The following is a 24,330-nucleotide window of genomic DNA, read 5'->3' on the forward strand; positions in this document are numbered from 1 at the left end:
GAGGGACACACAACAACAAAGAGAACCAACTCTGTTGTATGCTCCTCATATTTGTCTCATGTACAGAATTTTTGGGAATGTATTTAGACTATCTATATTTGGGAGAAGAATTAATACATTCTGCATTGCTAATAGAAAGTATTAATTATACTGGTTGTGTTTTATGCTGCTGCTTTCCCAATCTTAATTGGCAATTATTTGTGACTTGCAAGCCTTATTCTTTTTGTCTAGATCAGGACCTGAACTGCTCAGCTTTTCCTTCTCCCAGTATTTACAGAGGACTATACATTTCAGCTGTGGAGCCACAGATACATTGTTCCGAAGAGTGTTGCTGCTTTAGGTATGTTCATATCTGTGATTAAAAGCTCGTTGCACATGCATCCATCTCCTTTAGCTGTTCCACTGCTTCATTTGAAAATAACAGTGGCTATCAAAGTGACAAAAGACTAGGTTGTACTCCTAAGGGAAGTAATTATTGCAATGCAGAACAGAAGGTAAAATTATCATTTGCTAGCTATTTTATTATGCTGTACCAAATATTTATCATAGTATTAGCGAAAGAGCCATAAACTTTATATAGATTTTGGAATGTAACAATAAATGAACCTACAGTGCAATGAATAGCTAGAATTCTACCAGACCTAAAAGAAATGTACTTGCAATAGTTTAGTCACTGTACACAAAATTTCCAGTATTTGTTGAGAAGTATTTTTAACTTTACATGGATAAACAGTATATTTTAATGGACTTTAGCTGGTCATTCCGAAGTTGAATATTTATTGTTATGACTTAGTGTACTATAATGGGAAAACTGCTTAAACTAGAAGTATGTGCAGTACTTTGTACATGGCAATATGTACACCATCCACCAATGGTATCATCCAAATCTGATTATTTTTAAAAGGAGACTTTTATATAGTGCTGGTGTCAGGTATATCCATATGCATTTGGGACATGGTCCTCACTGGTGGTAAGAACTAGGCTATAAAGATCTGAGTATTTTTGCATTTGTTTAGCTGAATGCAGGTCATCTTATGCCCTTCAAAAGGTACAGTTTTGTGATTCATAATTGCTAAATTATGTTCTTGCTGCTCTTTCTTCTACTTCCTGGATTGTCTATTGGAAAGAAAGATACAGCAACGTTGATTAAGTGATTCCCTGTAAGCATGAATTGTGTATAGCAATAGTTATGCAAATCACATCCTTAATATTACACAGTGCACTTGTGCAGTCTTTATACCTGTTAAGTCATATATACCATGGCTTCCTGTCATCAATTCCGTGAACTCCTGGAAACACATGAAAGGGAGAGACATCAATCAGACTACTCACATTATGCAGATATACTTGAAAGCTTGTTCCCTAATAGCTTGCAAGACCTAAAGGCTTGCTACTGCACCTATTGAAGTCAGTAGACCTGGTTCTTCATTAAGATCTGAGACCTCGGCATTGCTCTCCGGGAATGTATAGTGTATGCACAAGCAGCACAAACAAAAGCAGCAATGCAGATTAGTAGTTTGCCCTAGGGCCATCATAGCTCACACTTCAAACCATGACTGTAAGCAAGTACCTGGTATGTCCCCCTACTTTTATTAAGGACCAACTTAATTTGTAGTTTACAGAAACCATGAAATTGGGGCATTTCCCATGGGGGTGGGGGAAAATCCTTACTAAAAATAATACTGGCTCCCCAGTGAGTGCCAGCATTCTTCAGGGTTGCTGTGGCCCAGCCCCACAGTCTATGAGGGGGTGGGGAAGTCATAGGTGTGAAGGGAAGCAGCTCCAAGATGGCAGCTGTCCGTCCCCAACCACCCTTCACTGTTGACTGGCTGAGAGACTTTTCCATTGCATGGCCCTACCCCTCTCCACCAATCAGCAGTGAGGGGTAGGGTTGCATGGTGGACAGCCCTCCCAGCTAATCAGTGGTAAGGGATGGGGCAGCCAGAACTCCTTGGCCAATCAGAGGCATGGGCAGTGGGGGGACTACTGTAATAAGTCCACTAAAATGGTGGCTGCCTCAATTTGGGTAGGTCCCTAACTATTATGCATTGAGTAGAGCAAAGCTGTCCAGCTTCTAAGTGGTCAATGGCCTCACGGTCTGCATTGTAGGGTTTGCATATGAGCCCCTCAGGCTGCCCTCCACACACATGGGTAGGCACTCCTTTACCCATTGCATTGTGTGGTATGGTGCAGTGCCCTGTCTCACCTGCAGCTCCCTGTGAGCTCCCCCATGGCACTATGCTTCATGGGCACTCTGGGCTGCCACCTTTGTTGACACAGCAGAATTCACTGCATGTAGTGCTGTAGCAAGTTGGAGGGGGGGAGAGGGTGAGGAGGGCAACTGCCCCAGGTGCCAAAGTGAAGGGGCACCAACAGGCACTGCCCAGCTGGGGCAGAGCATGGGACAGCCACGAGTGGCTCTTTTGCGGGGGACGCAAGAATGGGGGAAGGGAACCTCCCCCCACCACGTGCACTGCCAGGTGAGCATGGGGGGTCGTGTGCCCCTCAGATTTGTGTGCAGGGCGAGGGTAGGTTGCCACTGCTTTGCTCTGGGGGCCGAATTAGTTGCTATGGCACTAGCTGCATGTTTCTATCCCAACCCACTTCCTGAGGCTGGGTCAGGCAGCAGAAACTGGGGAAGGAATGGGAAACCACACAACTGGCTGCTGCTGCACCTGGAGCAAAGGACAGTGCGAGTTAGGTAGTTGGGAACCTGGGGCTGCATGTTAACCCCTCGTGAGTCACATGTGGCTCGTGGGCTGCTACTGGACAGCCCTGGAATAGAGCTTGGAAAAGTTGATCCATCCAAAGTTTTGTGGTGCATTTCAACAGAAGGAGGATTGGCACAACAAAGTGTAACTCTTCTCCTTTGCATCTCACTGGCCATTTCTACATAAGGTGCTAGCTGCACAGTTGTTATTGCTCAGTCATTAAGTACTTCTAAATGCCTGTGTTACTCTGGAGTTACTGCAGAGTAGAGCTGCTGAATGGCTTTGTTGTGATGCTGACCGTGCAGAAGCCCAAGACTACTTGCACAGTAGCACTGCATCATGCTTTCTGTCATGCAGTGCAATGCTACACAGTAGTCACGGGTTACCATGCAAGTTAGTGTCTCGTATAGATATGGCCACTGTTACTGTTGAATGGTCCCTTGGTAACCACAGATCTGCAAATAAAGGTTGTAAATCACCTCGGTGAATGTGGCTTATGACAGGGAAGGAAAGACTTGCCTAATTACCACTTGCCTAGCATTAAGTTTCAATCCATATTTCCATTTAGATCACAGGAAGTCAGGACATATGGGATTTTCTACTGCATATGTGTGTGGCTGCTGAAGAACCCAAATTAGTATAGCTCTTTATTTATGCCCCAGGTTTCTTCCCCTGTTCTAGTCTCCTTGGATTGTCTCCTAGTACACTTGTTACTACTTTAGTCCCTGTGCTTTTGTTCTGGCTATACCTCTTTTGAACTCTTGCTGCCACAATTGTTCACTACCTGCTGGCCTGAAAAGCAGATGATTTTGAGGCTTGTCACCATAGCTTTAAAACGCTGGTGCAGAGATCTTTTGAAGACTCCAGCCTGCGACTCTTCTAAGGTGTAACAGATCTGCAGTCTTACAGATCAGTGTGGATCTGATGAGAACATACAGCAGTTACGGTTTATAAAAAAGAAAAATAAAAGCATAAAGGGGAACCAGTGTAAGTCCATCTGCTGTTTGGAAAACCTGCATCATGATTCATATGAGGTTTGCTATTAATTGGTACTTTAACACACGTTCGCCAGAATGTTTTTTGTAAATATTCACATTGGCTATTCATTTTAATTGTTTTATTAATTGAGTGAAGCTAAGAAAAAAACTGAGTCCCATGTCATTTTACTGCACATCAATAAGTCACTCCTTTACTATATACAGCTTTAATGACTGGTGGGATCATTACATTTGGTGGCTTATAATAATAAGCATATGCGTCATAAAATATAAACTCTGAATACTGTGTGTAATGTACTCCTCACCTCTGACTGTATTTTTGTCAAGTAAGGGCTAGTATATACCTATCTGCATGCTTCAGAATGTATACTCCAACCTCAGAAAATCTCTCTGTTGAAAGAGACAGATGAATACTTTGCTTTTCTGAGTGTTAGGAACTGAAAATATTTCTAAACAACTTTATTGCAAGTTATGGATTAGTGACGCACTTGAAAAACCCATTTACCTTGCACTTAAGCAATGTATGTGTATACATCAAGAGTAGTCATGCCTTTCAGATCTCAAGGTTCAGTGCACTTATGTGGGATATAAATCAAAATGTATTTGATCCGCATTATGCATCTTTCACAGTAAATTATAGTTACAGATAAATTTTTGTTAAATTCAAACACCCCATTAAGTGGGCCCCAATCCAATTGGCTTTCTTGCCTGGAAGAGGAAATGCTGGAAACATGAAAGAAACATGGCATATTTCCAGAGGGGGGCAGCATTGCATTAAAAAGAAAAACTATAAACAAAGAGGGAGTTTGCTTGAGCTCTGGGCTGGTAATTAAACCGTTTGCTATGGAGGGATGTAGTGTCTCAAATCAAACTAATAAATCTGTGGGTTAATAACGCATTAGTCAGATCAGCATGCCCTGTAATCACTAGTGTTGATCCATTTGTCTCTCCTTACTAGGATATTGATTTTAACCAAGAATTCATCAAAGAAGAAACTTTTATAAAATTCCTTTCTCTTTAATCCTGGCTTGATAATTTATCCCTATGACGATGCTGCTATTATTAATTTCCTGACAAAATTAACTATTGCTGTTATAATTTCAAATATTCTTGAAAGGTCACCTTTGTGTTTCCATAGAATTTCTTATTACCAATAATTGTCTACCTGTCTACCTAATGAATTGCAAGAATAAGGCTAGTTCTGCTGGGTTTGCAAATGACTGAGACTGCTACCAAAAGCTGGCAAACAGTACAGGCATCTGGGGCTTGTATCTGATTTTACAGTCTTCCCTCCCTGCTGCTGTTTCAAGGATTCCTTCTCCTTTAGGCAGGCAGGTGTGTGCACAGACTGACCTACCTGCCTTTTCTCAGAGAGCCACTGCAGCAGATGGGAAATCATCTTTATTCAGTCTGCAGAACAGGGAACGTGGGTATGGTAGTTCCTGATGCCAAATAAAAAAAGCAGGCACTTAAACTGTGTTTAGAATGTATTATGGGCTAGGCGCATCTCATTAAAATAGGTTTTAGAATGACTTCAAGCTCTGGCACTCACTTTCTGTTGAGCTATAACACTTATTTTTCTCTAGTCCATAAAAGTTTACCTGTATTATTAGTGTTTCCACAATTTAAGAATGAGACAGTATGCAAGAAAGAACAAAAACAGAATACTAAAAAAACAACCAAAAAAAATACTTCTAAAATCACCTGATTCAGGCTTTGCATAGTTTCCCCCCCCCGCTTGTTTCTTTGTTCCTTCACAAAGGTACTGTGAGGAAAAACTTCCCATGGTTGCTTACATGGATTTACTAGGTTAATTAAAATAGGGAGAACTACTGGTTAGATTCATTTGTTAATGAAAACAACCCATTTCACATTGATCTCAAAAGGGAGGTGTGGCAATCAGATCAGAAGATTTTAATCTTTACGCTTGCATTTAAAGGAAGGAAGATCAAAGTCCCTGTGGGTGCATCTAGGGTTGCCCTTAACTGCGTAGTAGAGTAATTTGCTACTGTGTAAAGTATCAGTCTACACATTAGGGCTGGAAGGGACCTCAGAAGATCATTGAGTCCAGCCCCCTGCCCAAAGGGCAGGAAGTCAGCTGGGTTCATAGGATCCCAGCAAGATAAGCATCCAAGTTTCTCTTGAAGTTGTTCAGTGTAGGTGCTTGAACCACCTCTGGTGGCAGGCTGTTCCTGACCTTGGGGTTCAGACAGTGAAGAAATTCTTTCTTATGTCCAGCCTGAAATGGTCTTGCAGGAGTTTATAACCATTCAACTTTGTCATCCCTTGGAGTGCTCTGGTGAACAAACATTCCCCCAGATCCTGGTGGTCACCCCCGATAAACTTACAGGTGGCCACCAGATCACCCCCGAGCCTGCGCTTTTCCAGGCTAAAGAGCCCCATAGCTCTCAGCCTGTCGTCGTAAGGTCTGTTTTCCTGACCTCTGACCATGTGTGTGGCTCTTCTCTGAACTCTCTCAAGCTTCTCCATATCCTTTTTGAACTGTGGAGCCCAAAACTGGACACAGTACTCCAGCTGCGGCCTCACCAAGGCCGAGTACAAGGGGAGAATGATGTCCCAGGATTTGCTTGAGAAGCATCTATAGATGCAAGCCAGCATTTTGCTCGCTTTACTAGCTGTGGCATCACACTGAAGGCTCATGTTCATCTTGTCGTCAATCATGACCCCCAAGTCCCTTTCATCTGTAGTGCTAACCAGCATAGCACTGCTGAGCCTATAAGCATGCTGCAGGTTTTTCCTCCCCAGGTAGAGATCCTTGCATCTTTCAGTGTTAAACACCATCAGGTTCTCATCCACTCATTTCCTGAGCCTGTCAAGGTCAGCTTGGATCACCCTCCTGTCCTCAGGTGTGGATGCTTTACCCCAAAGTTTGGTATCATTGGCAAACTTGGCCAGTCCACTTCTGACTCCAGTGTCCACGTCATTAAAAAAGATATTGAACAATATGGGTCCAAGGACAGAGCCTTTGGGGACCCCACTGGTCACAGGGCACCATGATGATTGATTTCTATCAACCACCACCCTCTGGGTCCAGCCACAGAGCCAATTCCCCAGCCAGCAGATCGTGGTGGGCCCGAGGCCGCAATTGGCCAGTTTTGCCAAGAGGTGCTCATGGGATGCCAGATCAAAGGCTTTTTTGAAGTTGGGTTATATGACATCAATCTCCTCTCCCTTGTCCAGGTGATAGGTCACCTGGTTGTAAAAGGAAATGAGATTGGTCAAGCAAGACCTACCCACAACAAACTCATGCTGGCTATCCCTCAGGATGTTGCCGTTGGCTAGTCTGTTAAGAATGGCCTCTTTAATAATCTTTTCTAAGACCTTCCCTAGGATAGAGGTCAAGGTGATGGGCCTGTAGTTAGCCGGATCCACTTTCCTTCCTTTCTTGAAGATAGGCTCCACATTGGCCTTCTTCCAATCTTGGCCTATGTGCTATGCTATTAGACTGCAGCAAATTCATTTTCACTGCTGTAAGATAGTAATATCAGGGCCAATACTATCTTATGGTGGCAAATATAACTGCACCTAAATGTATGTGTAAATGCTGACTCAAGCTGTAATTGTGCCTGGTCAGCCTAGGCAGCATGGGGGCAGACCCCCGCCTGTCGCTGAGCCATATGGCTCAGCTCTTTGGGCATCCTTGTGCTCCACTCTGCCCCTCTGCCACATGACACTGTGACCTGAAGGCCAGAGCTGACTTCCCTCTACCTCCCCCCAGCGTGGGGCTGCTCTGTCTGTACTCAAACTGCTGCAGTCCCAGGCACACATGTAGACGCTGCAACTGGGAGCCATTAACTCCAGTATGAACTGCATCAGGGTTTACTGTGACACACTAATTGTGTAGATACGCCCAATGTGAGTAACTATGTGAGACTATTTCAACAATAAGCACCTGCTTTCAACTAGGTTAAGCCTCAGGCATATAATCCTGTTTTGGGAAGAAATCTAACATTCAGGGCTATATATGAACAGAGAACTGTTGTGTACCAAGTCCCAGAATACTAGAACTAGGGGGCACTCACTGAAATTAGGTGACAGTTTTACACAACTTTTAGTTATCTTGTGGAATTCATTGCCACAAGCATGGCAGATAGCATAGCCAGGTTCAAAAAGGGACTAGATAAATTCGTGGCTGATAGATCTATTTATAGCAGTTGAACAGAATGGTTGGAGATGTTTTCTTTAGCTTCTCTAAACCTATATTGGTAGATGGCAGTGAGGGTATTGAACTGGTGATAGATCATTCTAGATCTACCTGGTTCAATGCTCTCTTTCTATAGATTCCACTTCTGCCACTGTCAGGACAGATTGCTGGGCTGGCTGGACCATTGGTCTGACCTTGTATGGCACTTTTTATGTTCTTGCTTACAAAATTTTGAACATCGTCTCTACTTGGATGAAATGTCAGGTGAGCTTTCAGAAACATACATAGGGTGTTGTGTAGAGCAGTCGACACACAAAAGTAGAATATATGCTTCATCTGAGCATAAACAGCCTCACCAAAGACTGGTGAAAATGGGTGGATTCAGCTTTACCATCAATGGAAAATGACATTGGTAGGGTCTTTAGTGACCAGACAAATTTAGAGAAGTAAAAAAAGCCATAAGGGCCATATGTTTCCTTTCACACACACACAAAGCTAGTGCTAATGTGTATTTATATAAGGTGTGTAACCCAAAGAGCCATGTCTATGGCCTGTAAATCTGTTGTGGAATAGAAACAATGCCTTGTGATCAATTGGATGTCTTAAATATCATAGCACAAATATCAAATTTGTAAGGTGAATGCTCATATTAAGTATTACTCAGCCCATATGCTGCAATTTGTTTGCCCAAAACATTCATTGAACAGCTTTGAGTAGTGTACAGTTTTTGTTTTGTTTTGTTTTTTAAAAAAATAAATAAATGTCACAATCTGTTTATGGCCAATTCATGAAAAAACAGCACATGTATTTCTGTTTTTTGTAATGAGGAGCCAGAATTAGGAATAGCACTTTGGCTGGATTCATGCAAGGTTTAGAATGTCAGATCCATGGGATCTTTAATAGCAGTGAGGAAAGGTCCAGTGAACGACCTTTGTGCCACAGGGTCAGTGCAAGCAACAGTAATTTCCAGTTGCCATTAGAAAGAGAACAAACTGATACCTTCTCTTATAGATAAACAAAAATAGAGGCAAGTCATGCATGAAATGTCCTGTGTCTTGCTAATCTTTTAGAAACTATAAGCTTGTACAGATACACTGAAGTTATATCTATGATTGCAGCCTGAGTAGACATCCTTGAGTTAGCCAGTTTGGGTACTGAATCCATGGCAGCAAAGGCTTAGAACTGCTAAGTGATGGTGCCAGTTAGTCTGCTGCCACACCGATTAGCTTTCCTATGGGGCATTATAGATGCAAGTATACTGCTTCTGACTGTGGGAGGCAGCCTACACATAGCAGTGCAGTGTCCTGGGAAGCACAGAAACATAACAGGAGACCATTTATGTTTAATGCCTATGTTTAAGAAAAAAGGAAACTGGTGTGGGCTCCGCAGGCTTCAGGTAAGTGCTCCACTCCCCCGCATCAGGGCTGGGGAGTGGTGCTCTTCCCTGGAGCCGGTGGAGCCTGTGCCAGCCCCCCGCCCCAGTCTCCATCCCTGCCTTGCCTCACTTTGGGGAGGAGCTGCTGCCTGTGAGGCTCCGCTGGCTCCAGGACACTGCTCAGATGCTGTTTCCTGTTTAATTTCTGAGTTAAAAAACAAAGAAAAAAACCCAGCTGCTTGTGTGGAAGTGAATATGAACTCTATGCATGTTGGATTACCTTAGATAAGGATGAGAAGGCAACAGCTCCAAGCCCTTTAGCTTCAATATTCAAAGATGGGTAGTGTATTTCTTTCTTAAAAGCAGATTTCTGATTTTTTTAAATTGTGGCCTTAACTTTTTTTTTCAGATGGTACGAGTCTTTCAAATACGAAATGCTATGTGGTATGGTAAACTAATGATAAAATTATGCAGAGATTCACAGTGCAAGGAAAATCAGAATATAACTTACAGCTTTCATTCACTTTGTATTTAATATGAGTGCACTTCTTGATCTGGGAGTTTTAGAATGGAGTAATTTTAAACAGCATAATACCTATAGAACTCAGGTACACAGTGGATTAGGTCAGGATTGTAGCTTTATCCTCCAATATCTTTGTTTTCTGGGTTTTAGTGAAAAGTTGAATCTTTATATACATTTTAAAATATACTATTTGCTTTGTCTTTTGTTTATTTGTACTAGAATCAGAAATGGTATTGGACATTTCTGCGGGACCCCACTGCCCACTCTCTTCCAGGTCGATACCGATACTGACCCATCCACTACCACTCTCTGGGTATGACCCTCTAGCCAATTTGCCACCCACCAGACTGTGTAAACATCCAAGTCACAGCCTCTTAACTTGTTCATCAGTATGGAGTGGGATACCGAATCAAAGGCCTTCCTGTAGTCTAAGTAAACAATGTCAACCCCTACTCCTGTGTCCAGGTGTTTTGTAACGTGGTCATAAAAAGAGACTAGATTAGTCAGGCATAATCTACCTGCTACAAACCCATGCTGGTTTCCCCTCAGCATAATTTTTCCTGTTGGGCTCTCACATGTATGAGCCTGAATAGTCTTTTCAAAGACTTTACCAAGGATGGAGGTGAGACTGACTGGCCTGGATCCTCCTTCCTCCCCTTCTTGAAAATAGGGACCACATTGGCCCTTTTGCAGTCCTCCAGGACCTGGCCTGTGTGCCACGAGTGCTCAAATATTCTTGCCAGTGGCTGCGCAGTGACATCAGCCAGTGCCTTCAGTACCCTCGGATGGAGCTCATCTGGGCCTGCCGACTTAAACACATCCAGTCCTTCCAAGTGACTCTGCACCATCTCAGGGTCAACACTTGGTAGTCTGGCGCCCAGCTGCTGCCTCTCTACAATCCCATTGTGAGACTTGTCTTGCCCCTTGTTTAGGAAGACTGAGGCAAAGAACTCACTGAGGAGTTCAGCCTTGTCATCCCTGTCTGTCATCAATTGCTTTGGCCCATTCAGTAGTGGTCTTATTCCACCCTGGGCCTCCTTTTACTTCCTATGTATCTGAAAAATAATTTTTTGTTATCCTTAACTTGGGATGCCATCCTTAGCTCCATGGTAGCTTTGGCCTTTCTAACTGCCTCCCTACAACTGCAAGCTGAGGACGTATACTCCTCTTTAGTAATCTCTCCTTGTTTCCACTGCTTATATGCCCCCCTTTTTGCTGTTAAGCTGCTCTGGATTTCTCTGGTCAGCCAAGGAAGCCTCTTGGCCCCTTTCCCCCTTTTCCCCCACATCAGGATCATCTCAGTAGCCATTTTGAAATGCTAGTGTATAAAGCCTGCAGTCTGCTGAGGCAGAAACAATGCCTAGCTGAGCTGCAGCAGGAACAACCAGGAGGTAAGAGCAAGTGCTTATGGGGATGGCTAGGAGGCTCTTGGTCCTGGGCATGTCTTAAAATTGCACCCTGCTGGGGGGTTGGTGTCCTGGTGGGGCTCCTGGTGGTGCACGAGTCCCCAGGAAATGCCAGGCCAGTTACCACCCCAGTGAAAGGTGGGTTGGGGTACCTTAATAACCCCAGCAACTGGGTGGGTAACCCCATAGTAGGGCTGAGCAGGTGGACCCGTGAGAGAGAGTGGGATAGATGCTCAAGAAGCCTGACTTTAGGCATTCTTGACTGGTCAGTGCTGGGGCCAGACCAGAAGGGTTGAGAGGACTGGGGCCCACTGTGAGGGATGCCCAGAGTTGAGAGTCTGGGGTTCTGACTGGTCTTGGAGATGAGGCCAAGGCCAGTGTGGCCAAAAGTCCCCGGGGTGGGGAGTATGCCTGAGAAGGGGAAGAGTACAGGGAGCTAGGTAGCTGAGAATGAGGGCAGAGTAGTCTGCCTGATTGGAGATATCCAGTTGGGGTCTGGACTGGAGGATTATGGGGCCCAGTGTGGGGCTGGTGATGTTAAAAATTGTGATGCCATCTGCGAGGCATGGGTTGTGGTGTAGGGAAGGTCAGAGTTGCAGGTTGCACTCTCTGGCATTGGGGCAGTAATGGGCAGTCTCCCACATTATACCAACAATTTATGGAACAGCAAAGGCGTGGCAGGAAAGACTGGGCAGATTACCTACAGAGACAGGTGAGCGGCCAGCACAAGATCTGGCCCTGAGTGTCCCCCCTTGTCACAGGTGGGTTTTATTTTTCCGTCACTGTTTACACATCATTGTCCTGGCAGCCACAGATGCCAGATGTGACAAGGGGCCTCATTTTTTGGAGGAGCCTGCCTGCCTCTCCTGAGGCCAGGGGTAAGCTACTGGGAGGCCAAGCAGCTGCTGAGCTGTTGGGGCCCCCATTTTTTCCTCCATGGTGGCACTTTCTTGGGGCTGGCCAGGTGGGCTGCTAGCAGGCCAGGTGCTGCCCCAGCTCAGAGGCACCCTATCCAGTAATTTCCCAAGCCTGCCCAGGCTTCCAACACCCTGTGCACCATCCCCACTGCCTTCCAGGACCCTAGCCACTCTCCTGCCACCTCCCTGTGCTGCTCCAGGGGCAAGCCAGCCCATTCCTGGGCAGCCCCAGGTATCCTGGTGGCTGTAGGTGCCTGCTAAAGGTAGAAGCAGCGTGAGGCCTGATTCTTTTACTTGGCAGAGACTGCCTACCTCTCCTGAAGCTGAGCTGACAGATTAATGGCTGCAACATTCCAAAATAGTGATGGTGGTATATCTTGCTTTTCTCCTTTTTCACCACTTCATCCTTTGGCCCATCAGCTAATTGGAAGTCTAGGAAAGAGTAATTTAATAGCAAGTAAGCCTCTCATCTCTGTGCCAACCTTAAAATTAGGTTCTGGGAATCCATTTGTGCAGGCTCAGATTAACTACTTGTCTTATAAGTGTTACTTAAAAATAGCATGAAGATGTACATTTTGATTTCATTGAAATATTTCTTAGTTTGAAAGATTTGTGATTATTCAGATGTTTTCCTTTGCTTTTGGACAATGAGGCTTGCTGATTTTTGCTTGGGTTGCTACCAAACTAGAAATATTGAAATAATGTTACTCTTTCACCAGTATTGCCGTGTTCTTATAGTGGCAATATATCTCTGGTAGGTAGTAGCCAATCTTTAGGTTGGTTTATCAACAGAAAACAGTGATATGGTTACAATCTGTATTTGGAAAATGGCTTTTTTATTTATGCAAATATATACCAGTCTTGTATTGGAAGTGGTCACAGAATATTAAGCATAATTCCTTTTTGAGAATCTATACTTAATAACCTATCCAGAAATTAATTCTGCCTTAAGTATTGTCTCTAAACTGAGACCAAGGCAGTGTGGAAATTCTCTGGCTTTTCACATAGTTCTCTCTCCAAAAACCACTGTTTCTCTCCAAAAACTTGCATAACCAAAAATTAAGAACAACAAAGGTTGTCTTCCCAAGTGTGAGCATTTGTTTGTCAGCTACGTAAATGGAACTGGAAGGCTATAAGAAATATCACCACCTGAAACCACTTTCCGGAACAAAAGTATTCACTAAATATTTATTTCATAATTAAATATTTTTTATGTACATACATGTCTGAAACCTGAAGTATTTTATTTCTGGTATATGATTTTTCTCTTGCCTCTGTGACTCTTCCTTATGGCAACTGCAAAAATTTTAAAAAATCTAACTTTATGCCAGTTCTACATACAAATCACTATGTAGTTTTGAGACCTCAATTTGAGTATTCTACGCCAATAAAAATCTCTCAGTAAGTTAAAAATATGGTGTATTAGTCACATTTCACTAAAAAATAACAAAATGAGCCAGAAAATGCATGTATAAAAATGTTATGCGGAGGGTGGGAAATAACAAATGATTAGCTAGTGAAAAGCAGCTGTTTTAAACTGCAGGATACTAGATTCCTAAATGGATAACTTAGCAGGCATATCATTATCTAAAGGGCATCAAAAGTTTATTTTCTTATTATTTCATTTTTATTGGTATGAATTAAAAAATAAGAGTTGAACACCGTACTACAAAAAGATCTCACAGAATTTATTCCTGTAAATGCAGCATTTTGTGTGAGAAGTTGAACCCACTACATGAGAATTTCTTAAATTATTTTAAATTAAAAAATGCAGGGTTAATGGGAATGCCATTTATATCCTTAGTTAAGAGAGGGAATATATTTTATCTGATCTGTTGAGAATATTTTTTCTAAAAGAGATATTTTAATGCAAGCCAGTATTTCTTACTGTCATGGTAACAGTATCTTCTGGTCAATCCACAAATAGACATGGGTGTGAGAAGTGACATGGGAACACCAACTAAGATAAGCATCATAAGTTTTGCGGTGCTTTGTAGAAGTAGGTACCCATACCTTTGTGTACTGACTGGTATTGAGGCTGCAGCAGCTCCTCTGTAGGTCTGAATTCTCGTAACACTGCTATTCTTCTCCTGAAATGATTTGCTTTTCCTAAAAGACAGTGGCAATCCTGTCAAATTGTCTTTTGCTGATATATATCTTTTAACGCCTCAAGAAATTATATTCCTCATACATTCATTACTTCTTGGCTTCTTTTGGGACTGCCAACAAGGATAGACTCATAGCACTAGAAGGGACTTCAAGGGTCATCTAGTCCAATCCCCTGCACAAATTCCTAAACTTTCTCAAACAAGCACTTATCTAGCTTCTCCTTGAAAACCTCCACTGAAGGAGATTTTACAGCTTTCCTGGCAACATGTTCCATTAGTTTACTGTTGTAACATTAAGGAAGATTTTTTTTTCCTGAGACTTAATCTAAATTTGCTGAAGGTTTAAACCAGTTCCTTTGTGTCTTGTCCTCTGCAGCAGTATGCAAGAAGAGTTATTCTTTTTTATGGCCACTTTTCAAATATAGAAAAAATATTAAGTTCCCCCCCCCAAACTCCTTTTCTCCAGTTGAAACATATCTAGTTCTCTCAGCCTCTCATCATATGGCTTGCATTCCAACCCCTGTAATTTTAAGCATTTTTATAGTTTAGGATAAGCTTTTTATGGAAGCCATTTTCATACATTGTATACAGTCAAACCAGCAATGCACATTTTCAATATACATTCAGTAGATCCATTAATCTTAGAGTGGCATAGCTGTGTCTTGGAATTTCCTAGCTCTTTCAATTTTTTCTGAGAAGAATTTGCAGTTAATGGGATCTAAAATGCCTTAATATATTCTGCAGAAACAGGCCTTTACTTTATTAGTGTCACGATAAAATAATAAATGTACAAAATAAAAGGAAAAAAAGACAAAAGAAACTATTACAAGGATTATAAAAACATAAATAATGGAACATTTCCAATCATTTTTCTCTATCTGAATGAAAGGAAGAATTAACATAATAAACTACAATAACCATTAACAGGCTGCAGAATAAAACCTGCTTCCATCCCACATCCAACTAGTAACAGAGGTTTTCAATTAGCAGTTATGACTTGTGAGGCAGTGCAGGATTTTTTTGGTACAGCATAAATTAAAATTGCTTGAATCAGAAAAATAAATAATAAAAAGCAAATAAGTAAATCTTAAATGTCCACATAATACGTTTATATGTTGTAGAGCAGGGGATATAGGCAATAAAAGATAAAAAGGGAAACATAAATGGAAAGAAAACGATACTTCCAAATGCTAATGAAATGTCAGTCTGAACAATTCACGTGCATTATTATTTAATTATCATCAATTTCTGTTGTTTACTGTCTGAAATTATTCTAAGTTTCCATATACTCTGATGGAGTCTCATGCAGTTCATGAATCAGTTTCTTTTTGTTGGAGGTGTTTTTACTCATGCTTTCTAGCCAGTCCTGTGACAGACAAATGTTCTGGCAGTATCTTAATAAGCATCTGGTAACTTAAAAATAAGCAGGTTATAATCTATTGTTTAAATATAATGATAATGATAAATATAATGATGATGCTGAATTGCTGTCAAGCTAGTATGATGCCATAAGCAGGCATTAATTAAAACCTGGGTAGCAATGCAGGAAAGGCAGTAATTCTGTACAGTGACTATGCTCCCAGCTCACACTGGCTACTAGACAGGGAGTGCCTCTACAGGAGATGCATAATGTGTAGTAGACTAATTCTACTGTACATCAGTGCATCACAGCAAAAGCCATGATAATGCACTGATGCATAGCTGAATTAATCTACTGTGCATTAAGAATCACAAAAAGACTGTACATTTGCTACTGAACGGTAGCACTGAGCATTTATTTAGTACCTTATATTAGCAGTACTAAACGTAATGTGCAGTAGCAACAGTGCATTAATGAACGTGTAGACATGCCTAGGGTAAAATAAGCTGGGGACTCGGGGGAAACCTAGTATTTACCCTGTGTGTAGCAGAAGATTAACTGAAGTGAGACGCTAGGTTGCGTTCATTGTACCAGGACAAGACCCGCTGACAAGAATTCACATCTTCCCTGGCAAGAAAGAAGTGGAAGCAAAATTGTGACAAAGCGCTACAAGGCCATGATTTAGTTCATACTTAAGATTTCATCAATTAAAAACATTAAAAATGTCTATAAACACACGTTATAAATCATCATATCAACAGTATATTGTCAAAATGGACATTATTTTGTCATCATGACCTCTAATTGTCTAGTATGATATCAATAGGTTTTACTTACAAGATAAATTAGCCAAAATTGCATACATTGCCCAAATTTCAATGGATTTTTGTGAATTTAAAGATTTTTAAGATTTTGACATGTTCATTTAAGAACTAAAGTGGCTCAACAGGCAGATACTTCAATCTGTTCATCAAAAAAACTGTTCAAGATATTGCAATTACGTTGCACAGAAAAATGATTGTAACAAGTCTAAGGAATTTCAAAGGAATCCTAGCAAGTGTAGGGTGCGAATTTCTTAGGGAAATCTCACCCATATTTGATAGCCACTGAATAATCAACAAAAATAGATATCAAAGCCAGTATTCAAGGAATATTCAAGTAAATTCTGAATGAAAGTGAAAGAGATGAAGGATGTGATTTTCATAAGTGCCCAGTGGAGTTGTTTCTTAAAATGTGCAAAAGAGCAGCAGCACCCTGAAACAGTCCTTATTAAATTGTTTACTCAAGTTTTCACTTCTTGGCTCTCAAATTGAGAAGTTTGCTTTCTTAAAAAATAAATTGTATGTAAGGACCAAAATTGTCAAAGCTAATTAGATGTCTAATGAAGCAAATAAACATCTAGGGAAATTTCAGAAGTGTCTTTGCATCTAACTCCCATTGATTTCCATTAATCTACCTGGCAGAGGATTTATAAAACCGTGCCATAAGTTTATACGTTGAGCTATGAATTCCCTTCATTGCACTGAATTGTATAGTGGGGAATTTTGGCTAGAAAGATTTGCCTGGTTTCTAGGAATCAGTTTAAACTCTTGGTTTATATACACTAATGCATTAGAAATACAGCACTCAGATACACAAGAGCATTTAGCCTTTACTGATTGTGTATAAATCAATGTGAACCACCAGTGTACATAAATAGCTTGAACAATGTAAGTGTCACAGTTCATACAGTGTTAGGCAGAGTGCTCTACCTTGGCTTTAGTGAATGGTCTTTTTGATAAAGAAAGAACCCTTCTCTTCAAAGCTCTTACATTTCTATGTTTCTCAAGGACATAGATATATCTAAGAATCAGCCTTTTCTTGAGTGTTGACTTATCCTATATGCTTCAGCTACCGTACTTCCATTTACATCTTGTATATTATGTGGGTCCAAATCCATCTGCTTTCTGGTAACACTGATGTATTTTACACAGTGTTTAGAAGCTGTGGTCTTATTATTTTGTCACTACTCATGTGTCTTTTTTCTTTATTCTCCAAAATGCATGAACATGGTCTAGTGACTTTGGTACATTAAGGGTGTTGTCAGTGCAGATCAAAGTCATCTCAGTAACAATGTTTACATGAATGAACAAGAAGTAAATGATTAGTACTGGGTATAAACATGTTGGTGTCAAAGCTTTGCGCATGCTTTCTTTTTTCTGTTTTTAATCTAATTGCTCCAGTTCAAAAGTTCATTCAGCCCATGCCAGAGTCCCCTTTGAAGCCTGCTGCAGCTTTTAAAGGAATGGGAAAGAGTTACAAACAAAGGCCACAAACAGGCATTCATTTATAGTGGTGCAAATTTCTGATGTATTTTCACCACTAGCAATCTTTCCAGGAGAGGGAGCAGTATAGGGATTCAGCATGCAGCCGCCACCTTTCCTGCTCCTTGTATCCTTCCCAAGTCCAGCTGATCCCAGTCTGGGAAGTCATAAGTAGTAGGGTTGCTCCATTCCTTTTCTTGGCAGGGAGTGGAAGAGTGGAGAGAGACTCCACACACTTTCCCAGACTGGGGATACCCAGGTCTGGAGAACAATCAGGGAGTCTTTTCCTACTGCTTCAGGGCCCTTCCTGACCAGTCCAGGAGGAGACTGGCACAGCATGGTAATGCCCTCTGCCCATTCTCCTGACTGAGCACTCCCTGGTCTGGGAAGTGCAGGGAGCATAGCCCCACTGGTCTATTCCCCCCCTGGTCTGGGAGGGGAGCGCACAGGTGTTCATTCTTGTGAGTGAATGAACCTGAAAGATCATTCTCCCAGAAGTGGGCATGTTTCCCCATGAGAAATTGAATAAACACGTGCACGCTTTATAGTTTGTACTGGGAGACCAGCAGTACTTCCAGCAGAAACATAATTCCTGTACATGGCCTAAGTTTCACATTGGAAGTATTTACACGAAAAATGTATTAAGATGTGCATATGCTGTTCAGAAGAAATGTATGGTACTTTTGTAAGATAGCTAGCTAAGTGTTTCCAGGTTGCTGAAGCCCCAACCAGATCTGTAGGATCCAGGTTTCAAAGATTTGCTAAAATTTTATTTACAAGTTTTGCAAACACAAACTTTACATTCTTGCACTGGCAAGCTGGCTATGTGTCTTCTTGAGATGATCATTTCAATGGAGAATTAAATTTACTGAACAACAAATTCCTCATAAAATTGTATTGTAAGAACAAATTTAGAATCCAAGTGAAACCCAGTCAAAAGTCTGAAAATGTGGCTGCTAGTGTGCACGTATAACAGATACAGTACCTGTTCCACTATATTAGCAAACCTGAAACAAAAAAATAAATAGGGAATGGAACAGTAGTCCTTGATATAAACTACAATGCATTAAAACTGTGACTGGCATGATAGTGCTGCTACGTGATTCCAAAACTCCATTACAATCTATTGGAAAAAAAGAAATATGCTTCACAGAATTCTGCTAAGAAAAATTCTTTTGTTGTACAAAATATAATCCTGCTTTGTTTTATATTTTCTACACCATGGGAAAATCTGCATGTAATAGATTTCATTCAAGTATGTTATATATTGTGCTGCTCCATCGTGAAGCTAGGGGCAGCTAGTGCTCCTTAGATAATCTTTGTATTAGTAAATTAGACTATATTAGCAGAACTTTCTCTGATGACTCATTATTGGGAGACGAGAAGCCAGGAAAATACTGAACAAGGAACCTCTTGGAATACAACTGTTAGTTGTTAGTTAAAAAAATCACAGTGGCAATAGTATCCAGAAGCTTGGTGTCTGCCTAATTATTCATAACATTACACTCAAAATAAAGAGGAAAAATGAAAGGGGAGGTAAAGCATGTTCTTGCTATTAAAGCAAAGGCTGGGAGTGAATAGAAATGTTGTTCTGTTTTCAGCTCTGCTGTAGACCTCCTGTGGATTCAGGTATAAGTCATGTAACCATTGTGTGTCAGAGCAATATAAGAATACTAATATTTTTCTACCTGAGAAGCATGATTCATAAATGTTTGTGGAACACATGCAGAACTTATGGTACAAGGATTGCATTTTATTTGTTTCTTGCTTATTGTTTCATAATTTGTGGTTAAATAAAGTGGTCAGAGAGGTGGTTCATCAAATAATATAAATTGCTCAAGACTTGGTAGATTTCTTTATAAGCAATAAGAAAAAAATTCAGAGTTAATGCAGATAATCCATTATTAAAGCATTATGCTATGTCTGAGTTTTACAAGGCCATGACAACTGTGTATAATTTTGCATGTTATATATGGTACAGTACTCCAGGCCCTGGTTGAGCTGAAAATTGAATGCCAGATTTAATTACTGTACAACTTTTCTTGCTTTTGACAGTTTGTATCAGATTTAATCTTTCCTTATGAGCACTTCTGTGTGTTTGTGTGCATGCCAATGTTCAGACATTGATAAACTTAACTGTACACTGGTTCATGTACATAAGATCTAATTCAAGTTGATTATTTCATTTTAATGGTAATCACAGTCCAATCAGTATTTTTTTTAAAAAAAGGGTGAAACAAAAAGATTTTAGAAGTAGACAAGTCTTGGGAATAAGAGGGTAAAAGTGGTATTTACTTCAAAATGTGACCCACAGTTGTAAATTGACTTAATTTTACTAGACAAGTTAGATACTTTCTAAGCAGGAGCTGTCTGCTATGATTCTCTTTTGCATCTGACTTTGGCCCTTTTGGATATGTCACCCTCCTTTTAAAGACCTCTCTCACCATTTGGCAATAAAATATATGAGGTTTAGTACTACAGCTACCCCTTTTTATTGTCTGCAGATGCCTGAGTTAAGAAGACTAGAGTATAAAGGAATATACCCGTGGGATACAATATACTAAAGCTGATGCGAGCAGGAGAAATGTTAAATTGAAAACCTGTGGGAATGGGCATATGGCAAGAGAAGCAATTGGGGGCGTATATTGTTTATTGACAGTGGGACTGAATAAAGAGTAGTGGACATATATTCAAAGTTGCGCAGTTATAGCTGTATATACATATTTGCATGCACTTAATTTATGCACACAAGTTCTCCTTGTACTTTTAAAAATCAGGTATTTGTTTATATACAGACAATCAGATGCCTAAACTTATACCATACTAAGTCTGTGGAATGTTATGTGGTATTAAAGTTAGAATATGCTCTGAGCAGTTGCATGTTAAAGCTTAATACCATTTCTGACCTGCATGACTGATTTACTGCAAGAGGGCTGGTCAACAGGGGTCTCAGGGATGGGAGAAGGCTGGAGAAGGGGGTTGCAGTGGTAGGGGCACAGAGCTGGGAGGCGAAGAATCACAAAAAAGCTGTTTCTTGGTAAGACTGAGCAGTTAATGACTCCTGCACACTCAGCCAGTGTGACGTAAAAGAAAATGCAAAATAATAATAATTTCCTGCTACTCTTCAACCAAAATAAATATACATATTATATTTTAGAAAGAATCATACGTATACCTAATTCTTCCAAGAAACCAGTTAATGTCAAATACATTATAATGGTCTCTGGTAACCCCTCAGACAATGGGCTTATGGGTTCTTAATCAGGAAATCAAGCCACTTCTGCTATGACTTAAGTGAACCAATAAACTCAGCTAAAAGGTGAAAGACAAGAAAAAATCTTTACATCCAATTTCAACAAGTAGTAAAAAAAATTATATAAAAAAATAGTTTGACTTTTTATGAAAACAACAGACTCAAGAGGAGCACAGGTATTTTAATATTCTGATATCTGCTTTGTGCCGTTTTCTGGCTACATTGTTTCCAGAATTATGAATTCTATGGCAATTCATTGAAGAAGAATTTTTTTCAAATACTGTCTTCAGTGATACAACCAAGGAAGAAGTATGGTAAAGATCAAAGCTGGGAATGGCATGGAATGTAAAAAAAATCCAAATTCTTGCAGATGTTACCGAAAAATCTGATGATTTTAAAGTTGCATGCATTGTATTTTTAATCTGAGAATGATCAGATTTGAATGAAAATATAGAATTATTATATCGGTGAAACAGATTCATAATACATTGGATGTTAAAACTAATATAAGAAATAGCTGCAGGAAGTCAAGGGAACAAATAATTTTGATACATTAAAATGACTGCAGGTAGTTCAGCAAAGCTAACCATTTTTCTTTCCACACTTTACCCATCTTCCCTACTTCTCATAGATGGTAGGCAGGGATATGTTTATTTGACTTAATTACCTTCCCTACAGCTTCTTGTTTGGCCTAAAAGGTGGTGAAAATCCTGTGGCTATTCATTTCACTCCCAACTTAAAACAGTGCTTAAGCAGTGTGCTTAAGCCTGTCCTAATTCACAGATGCCTATAAATGTATGTGCCACTGAGTTCAATGGGTCTTGAGCACATGTTAAAAACAAAGCATACATTTGCTTATCATTCCTGAATAGGAAAGCTTTCCTAAACAATGAGTTTTACCCTGTATTCTCCCTGTTTCTGAAGCAAGCAAGCTGTATTTTGTTTATTCTAATGCAACAGCATATATGTGTTCAAAGTATATTTAATGTGGGTACAAAATAGTTTGATCTAGTAGCAGTACTTTTTATACTGAAGCATCTCAAACTAGTTTACCAACATTGGGAACTAATTCTACTAAGCCTGGTATGGCTTCCATCAGTTTGAAGATGCTCAGTGCATCACAGGGGCCTCACTGCAGCAATTAGGCCTTGGAGCACAAGATTTGCTTTGCCTATTATATTTCGTTATGCAAAGACCAAGCCAGAAACTTTCAGTCTAAAAAAAAAAAAGCATTATGAATCCCAAACAAGTATTCTAGTGGAAAGACATGTTTTATTTGAATGTACAGATAGAACTAACTTTTGAAATGTTTTCAAGTGAAATGGGCTTGGAAGCATTTCTCAGCCAGAGGACATGTGTAGTGTCTTTTGGCTGCAAGTTTTTAAAACTGCATGCAACTGTGGCTTTCGAGCCAAGCAGTTGCTAAAAGAGGTTGCAGTGGCCTGTAATTCTGCTCCTGTCTTTCTCTCACAGGAAGGGGAAGCCGAGGGGAGGTCTTCTCCTGCCCTCTCTCTGTCTTGCTGGAGTCTTACATTCCCTCTTTCCCCTGCCCTCATGCAGGGGAATATAAGAAAAAGTGCAACATCTCACAGTAGTATATCATTTCAAGAGGTACTATTTTGGAGTGCTTCAGCCACTTGTGGAAAGTGTCAAAGGGCATGTACATTTGTACAACTTTGCTCCATTCTCCAAGAAATTGAAGGAAGGGGGATAAAAAAAAATCAATGAATTATTAACCTATCTGGGAAAAAAGTTTCAATTTCATAGCTATAATTGGGTTTACTTGAAGAATTTCTGCAAATTTGAGGATATGGGCATAAGGTGTCCCGGTTCCAATAGCATTGTCCAGTAGAAACTTCTCTCTGGAATGTTTCAAAATGTAAGACTTCCTTAGTGCAACTACTGTATGTGCCCCGCATTACCCACAGTGCAGGTACAACAGAACTGCTATTCAAAATGATGATGAAATAACAGATTCTAGGATAGGAAATGAAGAAAAATACCATAACCCATTGAAGCTAAGGGGAAAATTTAGAGAGGCATAATATATTTATTCAAATTTAAACATCTCTGGGTATTTTAGTTAACATCTCTGCTCCAGTGAAAAATGTAATGCAACAGTTCTGAACTAGAAGTAGTCAGGACTTCATTTTTATGTGCAATTCAAAAGCCAGCATCTGCAACATTACTATGCCTGTGATCATCATGCTGAGATACTAATTTAGTTCTGGTGTAGACTGAAGAGTATTATCCACTCTGCAACTGGGATCCAATTTAAGTATGCCCTGGTCTCACCAACCTTATTACCCCTGTGGGGTTAACTGAACGTTTTTTTATCTGTTCACTAATTGATTTATGCACAGTTGCAATACAAGCACATTCCAAACTGATGGGATGATTTCAAAGAAACTGAACTCATTAGAAGTGTCTCTTCAGATAACATAAAGGTTAATCCTAGCTGTCAGTGGCAAAAAATCTACCAACGTCTTTGAAAAGGAATTAGCCAGCATAAGAAGGATGAAGAGAGGAGACATGAGATAAAAAGAGAGGATTTTGGAAAGCTGACAATAGTCTGGGTTACTCTAGAATGATGAGAACCTGCCTATTAATTCATTCAGTTTACACAATTATCATCTCAGTAGGGGCCAAATCCAGCACTGCATAAGGTCACTGAAAGGGCTTCCACAGTTTTCACTGGCCTTGGGTCAAATACTTATACAGCCTCAGGCTGTATTACATTTCCATCAGATTTCCCCAAATATATTCCATATTTCCCATTCCATCAAATGGGTATCAGGCATTCTGTTAGCCTCAGGGTTGTTAAATTCTGTATTCTTATGGACCACTTTTGCATCTAAAATTGAGACACAGTAAATCCCCACTATCTACAAATATCCTCATTAACATCAGCCCCCCTTTTGTTTTCACTCTTCCTCTCTCTGTCACAGATGACATGTTCTCTCAGTTAATCTTTCTTAGACTGTGGTAGGGAGATAGGTCCCTTAAGGCTAAATTAATCAATTTGTTGTATATGGTATTTTTGTGATTTATGACTGTTTATAACACTGATGTAAAAACAAATGAAGATTGTCACAAAATACCATCTTCCTCTTCTGCAGCTCACTGCTGAGCTTTGCCATCCATGAACTACGCCAAACAGACAAAATACATAATTGCAAAAATGGAAGCTTCTTTAATAGTGAATATCAAC

The sequence above is a fragment of the Crocodylus porosus genome, unplaced genomic scaffold (assembly GCF_001723895.1).
Source record: "Crocodylus porosus isolate Cpor-Errol unplaced genomic scaffold, CroPor_comp1, whole genome shotgun sequence".
NCBI lineage: Eukaryota > Metazoa > Chordata > Crocodylia > Crocodylidae > Crocodylus > Crocodylus porosus.